General features: G+C 43.8%; 1 protein-coding gene across 5 annotated transcripts in view; it reads right to left on the bottom strand.

Moving 5' to 3' along the window:
* Positions 1-5,970, bottom strand: part of NDST2 (N-deacetylase and N-sulfotransferase 2) — a 234,458-nt gene that overhangs the window by 100,936 nt on the left and 127,552 nt on the right. The window contains exon 1 of one of the 5 annotated variants that reach the window (XM_019502413.1): positions 2,002-2,436. The exons of the other annotated variants lie outside the window; for them this stretch is intronic. The gene's annotated coding sequence lies outside the window, so the exon portion shown is untranslated. Of the gene's footprint in view, positions 1-2,001; positions 2,437-5,970 lie in introns of those variants that run through there. 5 annotated transcript variants of the gene reach the window in all.

Raw genomic sequence — 5,970 nt, 5'->3', positions numbered from 1 at the left:
TTAGATATTGGGGAAAAACTCTCACTTGGAGGGTAGTAAAACACTGGAACAGGTTACCCAGAGAGGTGGTAGAATCTCCATCCTTGAGGGGTTTTAAGACCTGGCAAGTCAAAGTCTTGGCTGGGATGATATAGTCGGGTATGGTCCTGCTTTGAGCAGGAGGTTGGACTAGATGACCTCCAAAGGTCCCTTCCCACCCTAACTTTCTATGATTTTCTATGAAATACCTACACACACCCTGATGCAATCCCTCCTAATAGGATGCAAGGTCATGTGACAAGATTGTAACTGTGTTTTGAAGCATATGGCTGCATTACCCAGAAAGTATTTTTGCCATACCGTAGCTACACAACCTGGAATACATTCCTGGGCATGTAACACAGTTGTTTCAGTGCTGCAGATAGTAACAGGGCTAATTATTCCAACTACATAGGGTTTAGTTTCATTACACTTCTGAGAATTTATGTAAGAGGGGAAAACTGTATGCATTAGGTCCAGATGGTTCAGAATGATGGAGAACAGAAAGAAAAAAATTATTTTTATAGCTATAAGTGTTCAAAGCAGATAAGCCTTATATGGGTGCTGCCAGATAATTGCAGCAGTGAAACAGGAACCAAAATCTTCTTCATCCTCCATCCACTCCCCACCCTGCACCTACATTTAAAATAGCAAAAGAAGTAAAGCAAGAAGAGCACCCTGAAAACTCTCTTGTCTTCAACATACTCCCATTACCAGGACCAGGTGGTATTCTGGAGAACCATTTTTATGCAACTATCAGAAAACCAGCATTCCCATCTTTACCCTCTTTATTATGACAGGTGTTGAAAACTAAGAATCTGGGATCATGGCTGGCCCAGTGAAAGGTTTCTGGCTTGCATCCCAGGGCAGCCTCTTGCTTCCCACGCCAGCAACATTTAGCAATGGCACAGGGAGAGTGCTGCTGGCCCTCTTGCCTGGTTAATTAAGGAACATTTTTAATAGTCACTAAACCAAGTTTCTTCTAATGTGCCTGGACCAGCAGGATGGCAGCTGCATTGCAGAGCCTCATAATGGGTGAGAACTCCTTAGAGCAGCAACAGGGCTATTCAAAACAGCCTCCCCAAGAAAACCCAGCATTAAAGTTCTGATTCAGTTATCTTGACTCAGAGTTATTTACAGCTTTTCTTTTACTAATGCTACTCTCCTTTCTTCGCACACATCTGAGGATTTTCCTGTCCAAACTTTCAAATTAACAAATAATTTTGAGTCTGGTTTTGATCGCAAGATGAAAATGAGGATTTAGGTGGCTGGATAACGAAGCACTAGAACACATGCTGTAAGGAACAACCCTGCACTAGCCCTTGGGGATAGACAAGGTATGATCTGATTTTCTAATTTTTCATTTCTAACTCCTCTGATCTTTGCAATGATTTCATGAGTTACTAACGCTGCTGCAATTTGTTCCTCCTCCCCAGAGCAAGCTGGTAACCAAGGAAAAAAATGAATGCAGGAGAAGGGTCAAGATTATGTTACTGTGTAGTGACAAGGAAGTCCAGCCTAGGAGAAAGGGTGCAGCTTTGTCAGGAACCCTATGCTGTTCAGGTTCATTGTGAGCTACCAAGAAAGGCATCCGAACTCCTTGCTGGCCAATCAAATCCTTCCTTTCATCCTGCATATTTCAGAAACTAAATATAACCCAGTAGCAAGCCAAAAGACAGGGAAAGAGAGGGGCAGAGGAGAGGAGGAGAGAGAACTAACAAAGAGACTTAATAGCCATGGAATGTAGCAAACCAGTGATGCCACATTTTGGTATCAGACACAGCCCAAAAGAGTTCCCTTACTGAATGACCCAACACATTCACTGGCCAACAGTCTCTACATCACTTGTCTAACAGTACAGCCCTTGCAGACAATGACTTGTTAAATTAAGACTCAAATTATGGAACACAAAGGGAAACAAGAAATAAGTTCCTTTGTAGACAGAATAGAACAATTACTGCAATATCTTGAACAAATGCCTACCTTTACAAACCAGGGAGAAGCATGATCTCTCAAAGAAGTCTGAAAATCCTGGGTCTGGTAAGTTATACCGCTGACAGCTAGCAAGCCAAGGAAACACACTGAGCCAAAAGGAAAGCAAGGAAGAGTGAGAGCCCTAGAACAGCTCCTCACAAAATCCCATATGAAAAGAGTTTGTCCTTCTGGAAAGGGCAGCTGGGCTACACAGATAGTAGATGGCTGAATAGTCACTGGCAGCAGTGTCACTAAATGTCTTCTCTTCCCCTGGAGTTGACAAAACCTCTCAAATCAGTTAGTGAACAGGTGGACATGGGAATTTTACACACAGGCAGAAAAATGTCAATATATTCACACTGGAAAAGACAGCTTCACTGCTGAGCATGATGTGTACCAGGCAGGCAGAAGCCAGCAGACAGAGACTGCAGCCACAGGTGGGCAAAACAGGGTCCCATACAGGGGCCAGCACCACAGCTCTGGTGTCCCCAGATGCTTTCTCATACCACAGCTCTGTTGTCCCCAAATGCTCTCTCATTTCAGTTCCTCTCTGAAAAGCTTCCATGTTACTGTCTGAAATCCCAGGAGCAATGAGAAGAAACTGAAGGCGGCAGCATCCAGAAGGCAGAGGGAGGCATGATCCAGAGTTCAGACAGTTGTGGCACACAGCAGACCCAAGAGCTCCTTTTCAAGCATCTAACCACAATGAGGCTTTCAACTCCCTTCACACAGCAGCTGACACATCTGGCGGTGTTTCAAAAGCATTTCTTGTGAAGTGACTACATAAGCTTGCTGTTGGTTCAAATGTGGAATGGGTGCAGAGAACCCCCAGGCTTCCTCCTCACCCACTCCCAAACCAGCACAGTTTGGTGCTGCTGTGCCACTGACACGAGCTCCGCTTTTGTTCCAGTGGTGAGAGAGTCAAGAGGAGGGAAGCTAAAAATGTACTGCCAGGGAGAATGACAGCACAAAAAGCCACATCAATAAGGTAAGGAGTGGGAGGGATTTGGGAAGGAGAGAGAAGGAGGGAAGGAAGGAGCCTACACAGACAGCAGCGCCTGACACTCCAGTCCACACTAAGTTGCTGGGGGGGGTTGTCTTTTGAAGCTGTCACATATTTATGGTTGCCTTCAGGCACAAAGCTGACAAGGTGAGAGAAGCTAAGCCAGGGAAATTTATTCACTAATGAAAAATTACTCCCGTTGCCATACTGTAGCTCAGAGTCCCCTAAACTGATATCTGTTCAATGGACAGATCTCATTAAAGGAAAATAAATTTCCTACCATAAACGATCCCCTAGTCAGTCATATTGGGGCCCTCCTACAGTAATTTCTGATACAGAAATAAACCCACTAACAAGATCAACTCCTAGTGCAAAGGGGAAAAACGAACATGCCAAACTAAATAAATACATCCGAGAATGTGTTCTGAATACATCAAATCTAAAGATGCTTCACAAAAAAACTGAGCCCAATCAAATAAGCCCCTGACAGATTAATACATGAGGGCTCTTTTGTATTTTGAAATGGAATATGAAATGAGATTTTAGAATAGAGTCATGCAGCCTATATTAGAGGAAGGAGGGAGGTTATGACTAGAGCAACTTACAAGGCTTTTAAGATGTAAAGCACAAGGTGTACTTAAAAGTTTTATTACTTCATAGACAGAAGGTTGAGGGAGAAGGTTTTCAGACAGGATGACACACTGGCGTACATCTCCAGAGAGCTTATTTTAACAGAAACTGACAGAGAGCACAGAGCAAACACTTCTGCAATAAGATACTAAAAACTTGCAATGAATTTAACAATGCACTATAATAAGGGAATATTATGGAAGAATATTAAAAAGAATGTTACAGGAAGCCTGAACCTAACTGATTTAAAGCCTGTACCCACTATTAAGCAGACAGTACCTTTCTAGGGGTCCCCCCCAGACATATACTATGCTACAATCAGAAACACAGACTGCTTTGGCTGTCTCAGTTACCCACTCTCAATCCATACACGTCTCAGGATGTCACCCTGTTTCACACCAGGCAGCATCTTTTATCTACATAGATCATGAAGAGCTGCAGTGAATCACCTCTGAAGTGATTCTTTTTTACTGTCTCATTTTGGAAAGACAAAACAAAATGCGAGCTTGAAGCCAAAGGAGGGAAAGCTGAGGTTACATGTTAGGACCTGGCCATTTTCCTACTGAATGGAAAAATGTAATTCAACCCAAATTGGGTTCCCTAGTATGGTTCACTTCCTACTGCACAGTTTTGTGATGCCTAACAAGATGCTGTTTAACCCCAGACATGGCTGCATCTCATACGCACCGTATGCTTAAAAACATTTTCCTTCACATGTGGCTTGAAAAGGGCACTAGAGTTATTCAGGAAGAAAAGCACAACGTGCATTAAGATGATGTTATTGCCCAGCAATGGATAAAGGACAGAGTGCCAATCATTGCTGAATGCACTTAAGGAATCAATAGCTGTCTCCCTCAAAAGGAGTGAGCATGTGTTTAAAGGACATCTAGAACATTTTAAAACATTTGGGCTCCATACCTGAAAGGGATCCCGGTATGTATCTTTTGTCATTGTGTTCTATGCATTCTCATTAATGTGCAAGAATATTAAGTAACAGTAAGCAGTAATGCAGCTTTTTGTACACCTTTACATTAAAAGCTGTGCAGAACCAACAAGAACAACAAAACTAAACTAAACATTTTATTTTATGATTAGTCTAAAAGTGTTTTAATCCTTAGCACCAGGCCACTGTAACCAAGCCCTGTGACTGTAAATGAATTCTTTCAAGAAATTACATGCAGAAAGTCTATATTAAAATTTCCCACCACAGTATTAATCATGTAAGAGCCAGAAAACTCACTACAAACTTCTTCTGACTCCACACAAGTTAGCAATAATTTTCAAAAGAGCCAAGATGTCCTTCATAATTTCTCTTTTAGTTCTTGGGTATGTTGTCCTTAGGCCTGCAGATTTATAGAAATATAGGTTTGTTAGACACTTATTGACTGTCTTCTTAATCTTATTTTCTTTGGGATGATTAATGACTCCTTGGGTGTGGATAGACGTTAACCCTAGCTTACAATGTTCTAAATCCATGTGGTATGTGGCACCACACATGCTAACTTGCATCACCGGGGGTGTTGACCACAGGTGATCCTGGTGTCAAAAAGACCCATGCAGAAAAAAAGCATGGCAGCGCATGCGGCTGCCGCATGTGCTGCTCAAAACCACAGCCTGGCCTACTGGAGCCATGCTCTGGCTGCTGGCCAGGATCCCAAAAGCAGGAGTGCCACAGCTGCAGCTTCCCCAGCTCTCAGGACCCCAGATACAGTTGCTGGCCCCAGGCTCCTCTACCCCACCCAAGGTAACCTGCTGTGCACCAGAGGGCATGTGGCATGGGCATTCCTTGGGGACAAGTAGCAGCAGCACAAGGTGTGCCGCTGCTTTTGTCCCTGGGGAACCAAACACATGCACTCGTCTGGATGCGGCCCAAGAGTCCAGATGTAAAGACCACCTAAGATGGGCTGAATCTTCCTGGAATGTTTCAGAAGCACACCAGGGAAATCAAGCACTGTTTTCAGCTGGTTGTCTGTGAACCAGCTCAGTATTACGTAGGGACACAGCATTCCCTGCCAAGTGTCTGTTCAGTCTTCCACATACCCCAAACTGTACCACTTCCCATCCCCAGCCCCAACATGTAGAGAGAAAAGGGCTGCTCCTGAAACACAGCCAAGACTCTACACTTCAAATCCTTGTAACATTGTAAATTCAATGATTAAGAACCCCAAAATAGGGGTGCACCGATAGACATTTTGGGGGCCAAGACATTCAAGGAGGCATATCAGCCGATACCAATCTGATTTCCGATAGAGCTGCATGCAGCTGGTAAGTCTGCTGTGGTGAAAGGGGAGGGAAGGAGTGTGGGGGGGGGGGGGGCAAGCAAATGCCAAGACCCCCCAAGGGGA

Source organism: Gavialis gangeticus, unplaced genomic scaffold (genome assembly GCF_001723915.1).
Source record: "Gavialis gangeticus isolate Ggan-Ray unplaced genomic scaffold, GavGan_comp1, whole genome shotgun sequence".
NCBI lineage: Eukaryota > Metazoa > Chordata > Crocodylia > Gavialidae > Gavialis > Gavialis gangeticus.
This window is presented reverse-complemented; position numbering and strand designations above follow the sequence as displayed.